Source organism: Carcharhinus amblyrhynchos, chromosome 33 (assembly GCF_965287045.1).
Source record: "Carcharhinus amblyrhynchos chromosome 33, sCarAmb.v2.hapA, whole genome shotgun sequence".
Classification (NCBI taxonomy): Eukaryota; Metazoa; Chordata; class Chondrichthyes; order Carcharhiniformes; family Carcharhinidae; genus Carcharhinus; species Carcharhinus amblyrhynchos.
In genome coordinates this window covers 1,350,313-1,369,168 of record NC_137356.1, presented here as the reverse complement: position 1 = coordinate 1,369,168, position 18,856 = coordinate 1,350,313, and the positions used below count along the sequence as shown (strand labels likewise).

The 18,856-nt window shown below is 49.3% G+C and overlaps 1 protein-coding gene across 2 annotated transcripts in view; it reads right to left on the bottom strand.

Moving 5' to 3' along the window:
• Positions 1-18,856, bottom strand: part of pde4a (phosphodiesterase 4A, cAMP-specific) — a 349,369-nt gene that overhangs the window by 111,567 nt on the left and 218,946 nt on the right. The window lies entirely within an intron of this gene.

Genomic DNA, 18,856 nt, shown 5'->3' with positions numbered 1-18,856 from the left:
GTTGCAGGGATGTCGATTGCTGTGGGTTTACCCATTATCTGACCTGATTAGAGCAGACAGTTCTTTAGGTGCAGTGACAGGAGACCCCTGCTGGAAAATCACACTGAGTGAGAGCTCAGTGCCAGTGGGACACACCGAATGAGAAAACACTCAATCGGCGGCAAATACTTTTATTCTGTCCATATTTAGCTATTTAATATTTTGTGAAATATTCATGAGACGTAGATATTAGAAATGTCATGAGGAAATCGTTTACAAATCTCTTCTCCAGTGAATCTCCTCCGAAAGTATAATCTTCACCTTAATCCCAACCTTATCCTATTCTTATCTCTCACCCTATTCCTATCCCAAACTATAGGTTATCTCAAGGCCTACCTTCAGCTTTCCCCCAACTCAATTCTGAATATTAAATTCATTAATGCTTTATACAGAGAGTGGTCAGAATGTGAAGCTTGTTACCACAGGAAGCAATGAAGCAATCAGCATGGATACACTTAAAAGGAAGCTAGATAACTACAAGTGATAAAGAGCCAGAGATGCTGATAGGATGGGATGAAGGAGCCAGGGTGGGGGAGAAGATTTGTGTCTGGTTTAAACACCAGCACAGACCTCAGTGGCCTGTTTTTGAGCAGCAAGTTCTATCTAATCAATCATTAACCAGTAGTTCCATTTTTAAATGCACAATGTTCCTGGAATAAATGTAAGTTAATAAATATTAGATTAGTGCAGATATGGCAGAAAAAGCTTGAATCTGAGTTAAATGCTATGAAAGTTAGTGTGAACAAGACGTTTTCATGGAATCTTCATAAAATGTTGCAGCAGATCAGTGGGAAAACGTGAATATGATCCGTACGGATTGAGAGGGTCCAGAATCTAGTCTTTGATCTTTTCTAATTTCACAGGGTCCATGACACAATGACCTAATGCCCCCCTCAAAGTTCTACCCAGCGATTTCACCCCAACCCTTCCCCCCCCAAGTCCTTATCCAAGGATTTCACCCTGCCTCAGTCTCTATTCGGGGGCCCTTCTAGTCTTCCTAGAGGGTTGTGCAGGAAAATGAGGATCAGAAGGGGATGGTACTCGGTTGTGACGCCCAGTATGGTTGATCAGCCTTCCCACACACTCTTGAGCATTTAAATTTGGTTAAGAAACTGGTATATGGCTGAACCCCATTGATCTGTCCCCCAGCAAGATCCAGTGTTTTCAGGAGGATGAGTAGAGATTGACTAACTCACAGGGTAAAATCACATCTGTGCTCGAGTGTTCTGCCAAGTAATGCAGATACATGAGAGCTGTCGGACTGGCAGAGCTGACGTACCTGAATCCTGAATGGGGTGAACAATTTGCACCTTAGGTGGTCCCAGAATTTCTGGAAGTAGGAAAGGGAGCAGAGCAGATGGGACATGCTGCTGATGAAAATTCACAGGATGGCGATTTAGTTACGTTTCAGAATCCAGCTGATCCAGCCAGATTTTTGTAAGGACCAAGGCAGCTGAGCTGCTGGAAGTGGTTAGAAGTACTGGCTCCATCTTTTTGCAGTGCTCCGGGAGGGTGTGTGCTGTGTTAGTGATGTCACTTTGTCCTATCCCCTTTTATTCATCTGTGACGTCTGAACCATTCATTTCCAGCTAAGTGACGGCTAAATGCCAGATGTGGGGATAATACATAAGAGTCAGATCATAATTGTGCCCCTGATTTAAACACCACTGCTGTCACTTACTCTCCCTGAATATCCGCTGAGTACAGCTCCACAGATACAGGCTGGACAGATACGGGCTGGTCAGTTACAGCTGGACAGACACGGGCTGGACAGACACGGGCTGGACAGGTACAGCTGGACCGACACGGGCTGGACCGACACGGGCTGGACAGGTACAGCCGTATGTGACCAGGACAGATACAGCTGGACACATATGGCTGGACAGACACGGGCTGGACAGATACAGGTGGACAGGTACGGCTGGACAGATACAGGTGGACAGGTACGGCTGGACACATACAGCTGGACAGATACGGGCCGAGAGTTTTCACTTAGGGTGGAGTCAATGATCGAAGTGTAAATTACGCACAAAAGTCTGCTGCTTTAGTAAAGTACTTTTTGCTTCTGGAGTATTTGCTTAAACTAATTTGTGTATTGCTGAATATAAAATCTACCATGAACCAGCATAACTGGGTAGTGATTTCCAAAGATTTTGCTTTAAAAAGTATTCCTTGATATGTGTAAGAGTGGTATCTTAGTCAAGCAGAAAGATGCTTCACCACCCAAAAGAAGCATCTTAATAACCCACCAGTAATGTGTTTTCAAATGACTGAAAATGACCTTTAAAAAATAATGCAGTTAGTTATATTGCAGTACTATTTAATAGCCACTTATTTAAAAAAAATCTACAACGTGCCCATTATCATAGAATCCCAACAGGGCAGAAGGAGGCCATTCAGTCCATCTTGTTCAAGAAAGGAAGCAGGGATAACCCAGGAAATTATAGCCAGTGAGCCTGATGTCAGTAGTGGAGAAGCTTTTGGAGAAGATACTGAGGGACAGGATGTTTGGAGGAAAATGGACTAGTTAGTGACAGGCAGGATGGTTTTGTATGGGTCATGTCTCACCAACTTGTGAGTTTTTGAAGAGATGACAAAGATAATTGAAGATTGTAAGGGTTGTGAATGTAGTTTCTATGGAGTTTAGTAAGGCGTTTGACAAGGTCCCACATGGCAGACTGGTACAAAAACTAAAATCACATGGGATTTGGGGTAGGTTGTCTAGATGGATACAGAGCTGGCTTGGTTATAGAAAAAAGTCTGACAACACCAGGTTTTAGTCCAACCGATTTATTTGATAATACTCACAAGCTTTCGAGGGGACTGCCTCTTCGTCAGGTGAATGGAGAGTTCTGGCCTCAGACAGAGCATATAAAGCACAGACAGTTTACAGATTACTGGTTAGAATGTGATCCTTACACCTAACCTGCTGTTCAAGACCTGAAGTGGCCAACAGTGTGAGTGGAAGGAGCACTGAGCACAGGTTAAAGAGATGTGTATTGTCTCCAGACAGTACAGTAAGTGAGGTTTTGCAAACCCAGGCAAGTCACGGGGGTTACAGATAGTGCGACATGAACCCAAGATCCCTGTTGAGACCATCCTCATGTGTGCGGAACTTGGCAATGTTGGCCAACATTGTCTACCTGATACATTGCAAGAAAGGATGTCCCGAAGCATGGTACATTGGGGAGACCATGCAGACGCTACGACAACGGATGAATGAACATCGCTCGACAATCACCAGGCAAGACTGTTCCCTTCCTGTTGGCGAACACTTCAGTGGTCACGGGCATTCAGCCTCTGACCTTCGGGTAAGCATTCTCCAAGGCGGCCTTCACGACACACGACAGCGCAGAGTCGCTGACCAGTTCCGCACACATGAGGACGGTCTCAACAGGGATCTTGGGTTCATGTCGCACTATCTGTAACCCCCGTGACTTGCCTGGGTTTGCAAAACCTCACTTACTGTACTGTCTGGAGACAATACACATCTCCTTAACCTGTGATCAGTGCTCCTTCCACTCACATTGTCAGCCACTTCAGGTCTTGAACAGCAGGTTAGGTGTAAGGATTCGCATTCTAATCAGTAATCTGTAAACTGTCTGTGCTTTATATGCTCTGTCTGAGGCCAGAACTCTCCATTCACCTGATGAAGGGGCAGTCCCCTCGAAAGCTTGTGAGTATTATCAAATAAATCGGTTGGACTAAAACCTGGTGTTGTCAGACTTTTTACTGTGTTTACGCCAGTCCAACGCCGGCATTCCCACATCTTGGTTATAGAAGACAAAGAGTAGCAGTGAAAGGGTGTTTTCAGAATGGAGATCTATAGCTAATGGTGTTCTGCAGGGATCAGTGCTGGGACCCCTGTTATTTGTGATATATATAAATGATCTGGAGGAAAATGTGGGTGGTCTGATTCGTAAGTTTTTGGATGACATAAAGATTGATGAATTTGCTGATAGTGCTGAGGATTGTTAGAGGATGTAACAGGATATAGGTAGATTAGAGACTTGGGCACAGAAATGGCAGATGGAGTTTACTCCGGACAAATGCAAGGTGATGCATTTTGGAGGATCAAATTCAGGTGCAAATTATACTGTAAACAGCAGAACCCTTAGGAACATTAACATACAGAGGGATCTGGGCGTGCAGGTTCACAGTTCCCCAAAAGTGGTAACAGGTGGCCAAGGTGACTAAGAAGGCATAGGGCATGCTTCCTTCATCGTCTGGGGCATTAAATACAGGAGTTGGGAAATCATGTTGCAGCTTTATAAAACCTTGGCTAAGCTGCATTTAGAGTATTGTGTGCAGTTCTGGTCACCACACTATCAGAAAGATGTGGAAGCTTTGGAGAGAGCGCAAAGAAGGTTCACCAGGTTGCTGCCTGGTCTCGAGGGTGTTGACTGTGAGGAGAGGTTGAATAATCTAGGATTGTTTTCACTGAAAAGACAGAGGCTGAGGGGAGACCTGATAGAGGTCTACAAAATTATGAGAAGCATAGATGGAGTGGATAGTCAGAGGCTTTTTCCCAGGGTGGAAGTGTCAATTACAAGGGGGCACAGATTCAAGGTGAGAGGGGAAAGTTTAAGGGAGATGTGTGGGGGAAGTTTTTCACGCAGAGAGTGGTGGGTGCCTGGGACATACTGCCAGAGGAGGTGGTGAAGCAGGCACATTAACAACGTTTAACAGACATCTGGACGGGTACATGAATAGGGAGAGAATAGAAGGATACTGAGTAAGGGCAGGTTTTTTTTAGTTAGGGCATCATGATCAGCATGGGCTTGGAGGGCCAAAGGGCCTGTTCCTGTGTTCCTATACTTTGCTTATGCTTTGAGTCTGCACTGACTGTATGACAGAGCATTTTACCCAGGCCCTAACCCTATGTATTGACCCCATTAATTCTCCCTAACCTACACATTTTTGGACACTAAACGGCAATTTACCATAGCTAATCCACTTAACCTGCACATCTTTGAAGTGTGGGAGGAAACTGGAGTGCCTGAAGGAAACCCATGCAGACATGGGGACAACATGCCAACTCCACACAGTCACCCAAAGCCAAAATCGAACCCGGATCCCTGGTGCAATGAGGCAGCAGTGCTAACCACTTTAGTGTCCTTGCATCCAAAAAACAGCTGAATTTTCTTCAAAGATTAACAGGCACACTGAGTCGAACTCTAAATGGTGGTTAATTCATCCTGTAGTATATTGGGCTTCTAGCACAATGATTTTTAAACTAACCACTAAATTTGATGGAAACTTGATTTACCCCGGGTACAATTTGCCTTTTGAAATTTCCTGATGTTTGACACGGATTGGGTGATTCCCGGTGACTTGTTTAAACAGAAATAGCAAAAAAGAGGACATACACTGTTCCAACAGTATGTTGCATTTTTACATTGCTTCCGATGTGACATTGCCTCAGGAGAGGTGGTAACTGTTAGGCATATCACTTAGACTCTAAGACCATCTTTAAAATCCATCTCCTTGACACAGGCTTTGGTCATCTAACCCACAATCTCCTAAAGTGGCTTGGTATTATACTTTGTTTTATAATCGCTCCTGTGAAGCACCCTGGAATATTTTATTAATTAAAGGTGCTATATAAATACAAGGTGTTGTTGTAGTGTAGGACCAGTTATGGGGGGAAGGAGGTAGTGGTAAGTTAGCCTGGAGAATGGTGTGTGAGAGAGCACGGGGTGAAAACATTAGGCTCAGGATCCACTGTAGTATCGCACACCACACACTGCAGATGCTCCTTGTTTGGGTTTGTTCATTAAGGAGGAATACTTGGGGAAGGTAGTGGAACACCCTGGTCCCGGCAGGATATATCCTGTAAGGATTATGCAGCCTTAAGGAGAACTTAGAAACTTAGGAAAGAAAATGTTGGCATTCCTTCCTTTTCAGCGAATATGCTGTAGCAGATACAAGAGACTCAGTAGTGAAACGATCAGCTTTAGTATTCTGAATAACAGATGGAGGTGCAGTGATGTGTAATAAAGAAATGAGGGCATCAGCAGGGGAATGCTGGCAGAAACCCCTCACAGCAGCTATCTACGGGAGGACAGGATGGCAGTGAGTGTCAATCAAGCCTTGTCCAAAGTGAAAGTTGACTCTCGGAGATCTAGTGCCTCAATAAAAACAACAATGGAATTCATTCAAAGAGATTTAACAAGCAGTTTATTGAGTAGAAACAGAAAGTCGTTCTCTGCAGATGGAATCAGTGAGAGAAGTGAATACTGTGGACTTTCAGAGAGACTTTGAGAAGGTTTCCGTGTAATATTGAGGAGGGCTGCACTGTTGGGAATGCTGTCTTTTGGAATAGATATTAAACAGAGGCTTCTGTCTGCTCCCTCAGGCAGTGTTGAAGAAATTACGGTACTGTTTGAAGAGGAAAAGGGCAGTTCTCCTCGCCAATTTGTGTTAGCTCAGATGGTTGGAGCATAAAGCTAATAAAGCCAAAATTGTGGATTCAATATCTGTACCAACCAGTGTGGCTACTCACCCTGGGAACCTGTGAATGTCTTACCCTGTTTCTGCATTTACACAGTAAGGCAAATGGCCTCTTTTTGTGCTCTATTATATGGTTCTATCTTTATCTCATAATAAATATCACAGAGACAAATTATCTGGTCATCATCACATTCTTTTGTGGGAGCTTGCTGTGCATAAATTGGCTGCAAGCAGACCCATGTGCACAAACTCCCGGTGCACGCACTCCCTCATGCACACACACTCTCTCACAGACCCTCATTTTGTATAAGAAACTACACTTCAGCACTGCTTGATTGGTTGTAAAGTGCATGAGGATGTGCAGAGGCTGTGAAAGGCTCTGCAGGAATGAAAACCAGTAGATAGGGTTTAGGAAGGCAGCACTCCTGAGTGTGGGTGCCAGTCCGTGTCTCAGACACATATGGAGGAGTGACAGACAGGCTCAGTCACACTCAGCCTGTGTGTACCCAGCACAGGGAGCTGAAGGAAAATTCAAAGCAGCCTTTCCAATGTTGAGTTGGACGTTTCTCTGCACAGATGACAGGATGTGGGGACGTCACTGTGGGAGGGGTAGGTTTTCAGAAAATGAATCAGGTGATTGTGCAGAAAAATCGAGGAAGAGCAAAAAAAATTACTCACCAGTGACAATTCATTCCTCACAAATACTCCCCATCACATTACTGACACACTCCCTCACTGTACAAACACTCTCTCCCACACACACACACACCGGCACACAACATTCCCCCCTGCACACACACCCCCTCACCTTACCCACCCCCCCCTCACCTCACCCACCCCCCCTCACCCACCCCCCCTCACCTCACCCACCCCCCCTCACCTCACCCACACCCCCTCACCCACCCCCCCTCACCCACCCCCCCTCACCCATCCCCCCTCACCTCACCCACCCCCCTCACCTCACCCACCCCCCCTCACCTCACCCACCCCACCTCACCCACACCCCCTCACCTCACCCACACCCCCTCACCTCACCCACCCCACCTCACCCACCCCCCCTCACCCACCCCCCCCTCACCTCACCCACCCCCCCTCACCTCACCCACCCCCCCTCACCTCACCCACCCCCCCCTCACCTCACCCACCCCACCTCACCCACCCCCCCTCACCTCACCCACCCCACCTCACCCACCCCCCCTCACCTCACCCACACCCCCCTCACCCACACCCCCCTCACCCACCCCCCCTCACCTCACCCACCCCCCCTCACCTCACCCACCCCCCCTCACCTCACACTCACCCCCTCACCTCACACTCACCCCCTCACCTCACACTCACCCCCTCACCTCACACTCACCCCCTCACCTCACCCACCCCTCCTCACCTCACCCACCCCCCCTCACCTCACACACCCCCCCTCACCTCACACTCACCCCCCTCACCTCACACTCACCCCCTCACCTCACCCACCCCCCCTCACCTCACACTCACCCCCCTCACCTCACACTCACCCCCTCACCTCACCCACCCCCCCTCACCTCACCCACACCCCCTCACCTCACGCACCCCCCCTCACCCACCCCCCCCTCACCTCACCCACCCCCCCTCACCTCACCCACCCCCCCTCACCCACCCCCCCTCACCTCACCCACCCCCCCCTCACCTCACCCACCCCCCCCTCACCTCACCCACACCCCCCTCACCTCACCCACACCCCTCACCTCACCCACCCCCCCCTCACCTCACCCACCCCCCCCTCACCCACCCCCCCCTCACCTCACCCACACCCCCCTCACCTCACCCACCCCCCCCTCACCCACCCCTCCTCACCTCACCCACCCCCCCTCACCTCACCCACCCCCCCCTCACCTCACCCACCCCCCCCTCACCTCACCCACACCCCTCACCTCACCCACACCCCCTCACCTCACCCACCCCCCCTCACCTCACCCACCCCCCCTCACCTCACCCACCCCCCCCTCACCTCACCCACCCCCCCCTCACCTCACCCACCCCCCCCTCACCTCACCCACCCCCCCCTCACCTCACCCACCCCCCCCTCACCCACCCCCCCCTCACCTCACCCACACCCCCCTCACCTCACCCACACCCCCCTCACCTCACCCACCCCCCCCTCACCCACCCCTCCTCACCTCACCCACCCCCCCTCACCTCACCCACCCCCCCCTCACCTCACCCACCCCCCCCTCACCTCACCCACACCCCTCACCTCACCCACACCCCCTCATCTCACCCACCCCCCCTCACCTCACCCACCCCTCCTCACCTCACCCACCCCCCCTCACCTCACCCACCCCTCCCTCACCTCACCCACCCCTCCTCACCTCACCCACCCCCCCTCACCTCACCTCACCCACCCCCCCTCACCCACCCCCCCTCACCTCACACTCACCCCCTCACCTCACACACCCCCCCCTCACCTCACACTCACCCCCTCACCTCACCCTCACCCCCTCACCTCACACTCACCCCCTCACCTCACCCACCCCTCCTCACCTCACCCACCCCCCCTCACCTCACACACCCCCCTCACCTCACCCACCCCCCTCACCTCACACTCACCCCCCTCACCTCACACTCACCCCCCTCACCTCACACTCACCCCCTCACCTCACCCACCCCCCCTCACCTCACCCACCCCCCCTCACCTCACCCACCCCCCCTCACCTCACACACCCCCCCTCACCTCACACACCCCCCCTCACCTCACACTCACCCCCCTCACCTCACACACCCCTCCTCACCTCACCCACCCCCCCTCACCTCACCCACCCCCCCTCACCTCACCCACCCCCCTCACCTCACCCACACCCCCTCACCTCACACTCACCCCCTCACCTCACCCACCCCCCCTCACCTCACACTCACCCCCTCACCTCACACTCACCCCCTCACCTCACACTCACCCCCTCACCTCGCGCTCTCCCTCACGCACCCTTTCACACTCTGGGAGGAAGGTGGTTTGTTCTAACTCCCGGAGTCAGTGTGGATCTGTAATGGGCTTTGTACGGGTGTATTTGTATTCAGCCTGTGCAGCCCTCAATGAGATGCTGCTTTTGTTCAGCGGTCATCAATAGATGTAGATTTAGTCCTTTTAAACGTCATTTTTCCAGTGTTTAACATTTTAGAGACAGCCATGATAATAGCTATGTGTATTTAATAAAAACTCCCCAGGGTAAGATATACATACCCTCACAGTCCTCAGAAACAATAATGAATCCTATTTCTTTTATGTGATCTTATGATGGAAGAATGGGGAGTAAATAAGTATGCATTCATTCTCTCATTCACCAGGGCATGTCAGCCAGCCAGCTAACAGGGACATTGCAGTTCCCAGCTGCATTCCCCTTCCTGTCAGGTTTAAATTTGGGTTAAAGTGTCAGCGAGAACAATGTCCTTTCCTGGGTAGGTAGTTTAGAGTTAAACTTCTGAATTTCCTCCACCGGGGGGTCAGGCATAAGCAAAGCAATTGGTTTCCAAACTCTGCCTGTTCGAGTGCTGATGAAATCCTATTTCTTATGTTCTTATGTCCTTTAAAGGGCTGGTGGTTTTGTGGGCTGGTTAATACTCAGGGGGGTGAGTGATGGTCAAGCACTCGGTTATCTGCAGGGGAATGGTGGGGAACTCACTCTGCCAGTGCCAGCTCATTGGGTTATAGGGTTGAGCTGTTCTTGTCCAGTTCATTGGCTTGGCCCCAGCTATGTTGTGAGGGAGTTTGGGTGCGTAAGGGACTAAACAGTGGGAGGGTGTGTGAGGGAGTAACTCAGTGGGAGGAAGAGGGTGTGTGAGGGAGGGAGTGAGGGAGTAACTCAGTGGGAGGAAGAGGGTGTGTGAGGGAGGGAGTGAGGGAGTAACTCAGTGGGAGGAAGAGGGTGTGTGAGGGAGGGAGTGAGGGAGTAACTCAGTGGGAGGAAGAGGGTGTGTGAGGGAGGGAGTGAGGGAGTAACTCAGTGGGAGGAAGAGGGTGTGTGAGGGAGGGAGTGAGGGAGTAACTCAGTGGGAGGAAGAGGGTGTGTGAGGGAGGGAGGGAGGGAGTAACTCAGTGGGAGGAAGAGGGCGTGTGAGTGAGGGAGTAACTCAGTGGGAGGAAGAGGATGGGGCGGTGGCAGGGGATCCCGGTGGGGCTCAGCTGTTCAAACCCAGGGACAGTGGTTAGGCTGATTGTCAGGCGATTGGGGTGTTTTACTGGGACTTTGGCCTCTTTTGGAGATTCCAGTTCAGTGTCTGGTTCGGGCAGTACCACATTGGGGTGTCCCAGTAGAAAGGTGATTCAGGTTAGCACAACAGCTCGCTCCTGAACTTGGGACAGCCTTTCTGGCCAGGATAATAGGAAGAACACCTCCTAAAATGGGCTTCTTCTACACTGATACCAGGCAGGTCCAGAGTACTGCAGCCAGGGGGATTGGTAACGGATCATTTTAAACACAGTGGTCAGGATGTCTCATGATAAGGTGGATAGGTATGGGATTCAGTCTGGTTGCAATCTCTCTGCAGGTCAGTTGGGTAGTAGACTGTGTGTCTTCTGGAACGTAATTATCCTACGGAGGATGATTAGCCTTCTCTGTACCTCCTGGTGGATTGTCAACTCAGTGAGACATTATCCTCACTCTTTCTGAACCAAATTGGGAACTTTCCTGCTCACCATTTACATTTACCAGACTAAACCAATCAATGGCTTCTGAGTTGGGGCCCTTGGCCTGGGAGTGAGGACTCTCTGAACTTGTTCCATCTTCCCCTACAGCCCCCATGTGGCTTTCCAACTGGGGGAGGCATCTCACTCCCTATCTGCTATTGGTTTGAAAACTCCCTCCCACCCTATTTAAGATCAGAAAGAAGGTTTCTGCCACCCATTCCTCAGGCAACCCCTGAACCTTTTCCTTCCCTGGTTTTATAACATGCCTTCCTCCAGGCTCTTTGACTACATGGGGCATCTTCCTCACTATCTCTTTCCCTGTTCTCGGACCTCTCTGGCCCCTGTTTAATTTGGGGATAACCTGGGAATCTATTTTAAATTCTACTGGTCTTCCTTGTTTAACTTTATTGGTCTGGCTGCAACCTTGCCAGCTTTGAGCAGCTCAATGTTTATGGCTGTCATATCACTCTCTCGGGCCTCTGAACCTTCCACAGATTTCTGCTCCTGCAGATTGACATCAGGCTCTGTATTTCACTGGCTTGCACTTTGTTGCCAGACAAATCATTTCCGAGGAGGAAACGGATTCCTTTCCACCTCAAAGGATAAGAGCAGCAGATATCTGGGAACACCACCACCTGGAATTCCCCTCCAAATCGCTCACCATCTGTCCTGGAAATATATTCCTTCAATGTTGCTGGGTCAAAATCCTGGAACTACCTCCCTCACAGCACTGTGGGTGTATCTACACTGCAGCGATTCAAGAAGGGGCAAACCCCGAAAGCTAGTGGCATTTACTATCAAATAAACCTGTTGGACTTTAACCTGCTGTTGTGAGACTTCTTACTGTGTTTACCCCAGTCCAACACTGACATCTCCACATTGTGATTCAAGAAGGCAGCTCAATACCATCTTCCCAAGGGCAAATAGGGCTGGGCAATAAACGCTGGTCTAACCAGCAACACCCACATCCCATAAATTAATTTTCAAAAATTCCTGCACTCCCTCATGTTACCCTCTATCACACTGAGTTCCTCCCTCACTTCACACTCCCTTACACTGAGTAACTCCCTCACACACCCTCCCTCACTTCACACTCCCTTACACTGAGTAACTCCCTCACACACCCTCCCTCACTTCACACTCCCTCACACTGAGTAACTCCCTCACACACTCTCCCTCACTTCGCAGTCCCTCACACTGAGTTACTCCCTCACACATCCTCCCTCACTTCACAGTCCCTCTCACTGAGTTACTCCCTCATACTGCTTTGTCCCTCACATACCCAAACTCCCTCACAACATGCCCAGGGCCAAGTCAAACAAGGCTAGCTCAAGCTCTTAGACCACTGTTAAAGTTCACATCTCTTACTCACTTTGTTCCCTAATCTTGAATAGTTCATCTGCCAAAGATGATGCATCATATTTTCACAAAGGTATATACAAGCTATGGATTGTCCCCCTCTAGCCCATATTTAAATCCATGTCCCACACCTGGTTTTGCTTACCCTGTATGTCCTGTTGTAATTACCCAATTACTAGGGGGCATAGGTTTAAGATGTGAGGGGAGAGGTTTAAAGGAGATGTACGAGGCAGATTTTTTACACAGGGAGTAGTAGGTACCTGGAACTCGTTGCCGGGGGAGGTAGTGGAAGAGGATATGGTAGTGACTTTTCAGGGGCGTCTTGACAAGTACATGAATAGGATGGGAATAGAGGGATAGGGTCTCCGGAAGGGTAGGGGGTTTTAGTTAAGTTGGGCAGCATGGTCAGTGCAGGCTTGGAGGGCCGAAGGGCCTGTGCTGTAATTTTCTTTGTTCTTTGTTCAATATTGGCAAAACTGTGACAACCGATCACAGAAACTGAAAGGCAATTTATATTCCGTGCACCTGGATTCGCTGCAGTCCCTTGGACTACTTTTAAAACTCTCATTGAAAGCATGAACAGAGGAAGATGGAAAATCTCAGTAAATGTGGCAAAATTTATCGGGAGAAAAGACAGTTAACACGGACCCTGCGACAGAACTGAAAAGAGGGAGGACGTTCGAGCAAAAGAAACTGCAACAAAATAAAGTCTCTAAAAATTTATTTTGCTTTAACATTCTCCCTTCTTACTATTCCGACAAAGGGCCCATGACCCAAAACAGTATTGGTGTTTCTCTCCTGACAGATGTTGGCAGACCTGCTGAGTTTTCCCGAATCCTCAATTCCTGTTTCAAATTCCAACTTCTGCAGTATTTTGCTTCTTTCATTAGAAATGGGCACTGTCTGCATTATTGGCTGCCTCGAATTAATCACTTTCTGGAATTTCTCACAATCGCACCAGTTGGCAGGAACCTCGGAGTGTATCCAATACATTCTCAAGGGTTTTAATGAATTCAATGTTTATAATTTAGTTAGGAACTCACAACTGTGCCCCAGCACAAAGAGGAAATTGTTCTGTATATTTGATTAGTGTTATTTAAAATTGGATTATCCATAGGTAGCAGATTGATCGTGAGTTGGAATACATTTTATGATCAATCCATTTTCAGTTCTATTAATTACTCTGCACCAAGTTACCACTTGGAGAGTGGATGAGGAATATTTTAGAGAAAGCTGTAAAGAAATGATATTTGAAAGTTGCCCCAATTCAGCTGGTTTCTGCCAGTCTGCAAATGGGTAGGAAGTTGCAGCTGTGTCTGTTACTTTGCTGATGAGTGAGTTGAAGAAAAAGGATGAAAATGAGGAGAGTAACTGGGTGGAGGAATGGAGGCGGTGGGGAGTTCCTGCTGGATGTGGAGTGGCCGCTCTCAGTGTGCCCGTCTGTCTGGGGGGCATTTCAGTGTCTGCCCTCTGTCTGGGGGGCATTTCAATGTGCCCCTCTGTCTGGGGGACATTTCAGTGTGTGCCTCTGTCTGGGGGGCATTTCAGTGTCTGCCCTCTGTCTGGGGGGCATTTCAGTGTCTGTCCTCTGTCTGGGGGGCATTTCAGTGTGTGCCCCTGTCTGGGGGGCATTTCAGTGTGTGCCCCTGTCTGGGGGGCATTTCAGTGTGTGCCCCTGTCTGGGGGACATTTCCGACAGCAAGGTTGCAAATTAGGATGTAGAGGCTGAACTTATTACTGTTTACATTTTGCATTTGGGTAGAAGAAGTTTAGAACTCTCTTCCTCAGGTAACAATTCACGGTAGATCAATTGTTAAATTCAAATCTGAGGTTGCAAGATTTTTAGTATTCAAAGATATTAAAGGGTGTGTGCAAACACGGAGTTAGGTTGTGCAAGTGTAAAGGTGGGTACGTGGAATCGGGTATGTGTAAAGGTGTGTACATGGAGTTGGGTATGTGTGAGGGTTGGTATGTGGAATTGGGTATGTGTAAAGGTGAGTATGTGGAATTGGGTATGTATAAAGGTATGTACATGGAGTTATGTATGTGTAAAGGTGGGTATATGGAGTTGGGTATGTGTGAAGGTGGGTATATGGAGTTGGGTATGTGTGAAGGTGGGTATATGGAGTTGGGTATGTGTAATGGTATGTACATGGAGCTATGTATGTGTGAAGGTGAGTATGTGGAGTTGGGTATGTGTAAAGGTGTGTACATGGAGTTGTTTACATGTAAAGGTAAGTATATGGAGTTGTGTATATGTAAAGGTGGCGTGTATGGGGTGTCAGGGAGGGGTAGTACCTCTGGTGGAGGAACATGTCGCGTCCTTTCAGGGTGGTTTGTCCACCCTTTGTCCCCACTCAGCTCTCACCTGTGGCTCCCCGTAGCTGTTTGCACACGACAACAGCTACATCCTGGGCAACGGCTTCAAGCTGGCTAAACCAGGTGAGGGTAGCCGATGGGTCTCAACCCTCGGTGAGTTAGGGAGATGTCTATCCCATCATGTGAAGACAGAGTCTGGTGGATTGAGCGGATGAGAGCAAGGTAGGTCCAACGGTCAAGAAGGTGGTCTCTGCAAGCGTCATGGAACATAAAGATCAGGACAAGACACAGAAGACGTCCTGGTCATCCACTGCACCTAGTCCCATCTCCAGCCAGCTTGACTCTTGTCTTGCCACTGGACCTAGATGGGAATTGGGAAGAGAGAGAGGCTGACGCTGCGCAACTCTCCCTCACTTTAATCCAAATCAAGCCCTAGTCTCGACACCATCATCATCAGTGTCCTGTTCAACCCTTGAAGTCCTGTGGCGATGGGCGAGCGACAAAATAGCAGGTGTGGATACACTGGGAGCTGTAATCACGGACTTGCATGCAGCCGGCTCAGATCTAATGGTCGTTTTCCACAGACTGAAGCAGCAGTGAAACTCGGCGTCTACCTGGGCGACTGAGCAGTCCTCTTCAGGAATGCACTGCTCACCTCTGTAGAATGAGGAAGGGGCTAGGAAAGATGCCCTAAACATTGCCTGCTTCACTATACCCTGGCCAGTTTACCACGGCTGGCAGGGATCCCTTCTTGCGGTCAAACACACAAAATAAAACACAAGGTGGCACCACTCACCACTGGCACTTGAAACGTGCACACGCTTTTGGACAACCCTACAGCAGACAGACCAGAGAGAAGAACAGCCTTAGTTGCCAGAGAGCTTGCAAGATACAACATTGACATTGCAGCCCTGAGTGAAACTCGTCTTGCCAACGTAAGTCAGTTGACTGAAACTGGAGGTGGATACACCTTTTTCTGGAGCGATGAGCGTCGTGATGCTGGAGTTGGATTTGCCGTCAGGAGTCACCTTGTTCGGAAACTTGCCAGTCTACCCAAGGGTGTGAACGACCGGCTTATGACATTACAGCTTCCGCTACAGAACAGAAGTCAAGCCACCCTGATCAGCGCCTATGCCCCCACAATGAACAACCCGACGAGATGAAAGGCAAGTTCTACGAAGAACTAGATGCCCTACTATCAACAGTGAGCAATACTGACAAGCTGATCTTGCTTGGCAATTTCAATACAAGAGTAGGGTGTGACTCTGCAATCTGGCAGGGAGTCATTGGGAGGCATGGTGTGGGCTAGTGTAACAGTAACGGCTACTCTTAATGAAGACCTGTGCAGCACACGACCTCCTCATCACCAACACAACCTTCCGTCTGCCTACCTGTAACAAGACCTCCTGGATACACCCCCGCTCTAAGCATTGGCATCTTATCGACTGTGTCATTGTCAGGAGACGACAAGCAGGATGTCAGAGTGACCAAGGCCATGCGTGGTGCTGACTGCTGGACAGATCACAGGCTCATTGTCTCCAAAATGAGGGTCCACATCAGACCCAAGAGGCGACCACAAGAAAAGAATCAATGCGGCCAAGCTAAAGAACCCCAGCATAGCTTTAGCACTGGCTGAAGACTTAGAAATCAAGCTTGCTGACATACACCTCGCAGGCAGCGCCGAGGACGACTGGGAACGCTTCAGGGATGCTGTCCATACATCTACACTGAAGATGCTCAGGCCCTCTACCCGCAAGCAGTATGACTGGTTCGATGAGAATGGTGAGGAGATACAGGCTCTACTTGTTGAAAAGCATCGTCTTCATCGGGCCTGTCAGAACGACCCATCTTCAGCTGCCAAGAAAAGTGCTTTTACCAGTGCTCGCAGGACAGTCCAGAACAAACTGCGTAAAATGCAGGATGGCTGGCTGAGCGCCAAGGCAGATGAAATACAGGGAAATGCTGACAGAAACGACTTGAAACGGTTCTGTGAAGCCCTCAACACTCTCTACGGACCTCTATCTCTCAGGAGTTCCCCCCTCCTGAGTACAGATGGTATAACTCTCACTACAGAGAGGGTTCAGATCCTGCAGAGATGGGCTGAACACTTTGAAGCCGTCCTCAACCAACCGTTATCTCTTAACGATGAGGCAATGGACAGGATTCCCCATGTCGATATCAACAGCGCCATGGATGACCCACCGGTAGTAGCCGAAGTCATGAAACCTGTCAGCCAGCTATCCAGTGGCAAAGCCACAGGGACAGATGCCATATCCACAGAGATCTACAAAGATGCCGGTCCTGTACTTATCGAGAAGCTCACCGAGTTGTTCCAGTCCTTTTGGAAGCAAGGATCCATTCCTCAGGAACTTAAAGATGCTTCCATCGTACACCTCTACAAGAGGAAGGGCAATCGGCAAGTATACGATAACCACCGAGGAATCTCGCTGCTCTTCATCACAGGAAAAACCCTGTCAAGAGTCCTGCTAAATAGTCTGGTCACTCATCTAGAGCTGGGCCTGCTTCCAGAGTCACAGTGTGGCTTCCGCAAAGGTCACGAGACTATTGACACGATTTTTGCTGCGCGCCAACTCCAGGAGAAACGTCAGGAGCAGAATCGCGAGCTCTACATAATCTTTGTTGAACTCGCGAAAGCCTTTGACACTGTAAGCCTACAAGGCCTGTGGAGGATCATGTCAAAGTTTGGCTGCCCCCCCACTCCCCCAATTCATTCAGATGGTACACCAGTTCCATGATGGCCAGAGTACTGGATGGCGGAGAATCCTCTGAGGCATTCCCAGTCACCAACGACATCAAACAGGGCTGTGTGCTCACACCCACACTGTTCAGCATGATGTTTACTGCCATTCTGAATGATGCCTTCCAGTACAGTGTTGCTGGAATCAGCCTCAAGGACAGAGTGGATGGGAAGCTCTTCAAACTGAGCAGACTTCAAGTTATTACCAAGGTGAAGGAGACTGTTCTGAGAGATTTCCTCTTTGCCAGTGACTGCACTCTGTATACTGACTCAGAACTGGAGATGCAAGTCAGTATGGACAAGTTTTCCACTGATGAGAGCGCAGACCCGGTGGGCAGGTCATGTCATCCGTATGTCAGACGAGCACATACACAAGCAGCTCCTTTTTGGGGAACTCTCTGCTGGAAGACGCTCGCATGGAGGGCAGAAGAACTGTTTCAAAGACACACTCGAGGCCTCTCTGAAGTCGCTTGACATAGACACGACCACCTGGGAAACGCTGGCACAAAACCACCCTACCTGGCACTGCCTCATCCACAAAGGCTGTCAAGCTTACGAAGCAAGGTGTATTGCTGAAGCACAACTTAACACGAGCTGTGCAAGTCCAGAACCACCGGCGCAACAACTACAGTGTCTACACAAGTCTGCCCAATATGTGCCAGGACATTCCGTGCCCGAATTGGCCCTGATCAGTCATCTTCAGACACACCGCATCCAGCCTCAAAATGACTAATGGTGTCGAGGTCCTCATCGATGACGATGGATAAACAACATATGCAAAGGTGGGTATATGGAGCTGTGTATATGTAAAAGTGAGTATACGGAGTTGTGTATGTGAAATGGTGGATATATGGAGTTGGGTATGTGTAAAGCTGGGTCTATGGAGTTGGGTAAGTGTAAAAGTGAGTATATGGAATGAGTGTGTGTAAAGATGGGTATATGGAGTTGGGTGCATGTAAAGGTGGGTCTATGGAATTGGGTACATGTAAGAGTGGGTATACAGAATGGGTATATGTAAAGGCGGGTATATGAAGTCAGGTATGTGTAAAGGTGGGTGTATGGAGCTGTGTATGTGTAAAAGTGAATATATGGAGTTGTCTATGTGTAAAGGTGGGTATATGGAGTTGGGTACATGTAAAGGTTGGTTTATGGAGTTGGGTATGTGTAAAGGTGGGTATATGGAGTTAAGTATATGTAAAGGGGGTATATGGAGTTGGGCTGCCTGCATACACAGTTGTATTGTTTTACTCTGACATTATTCTGAGTGAGAGAGT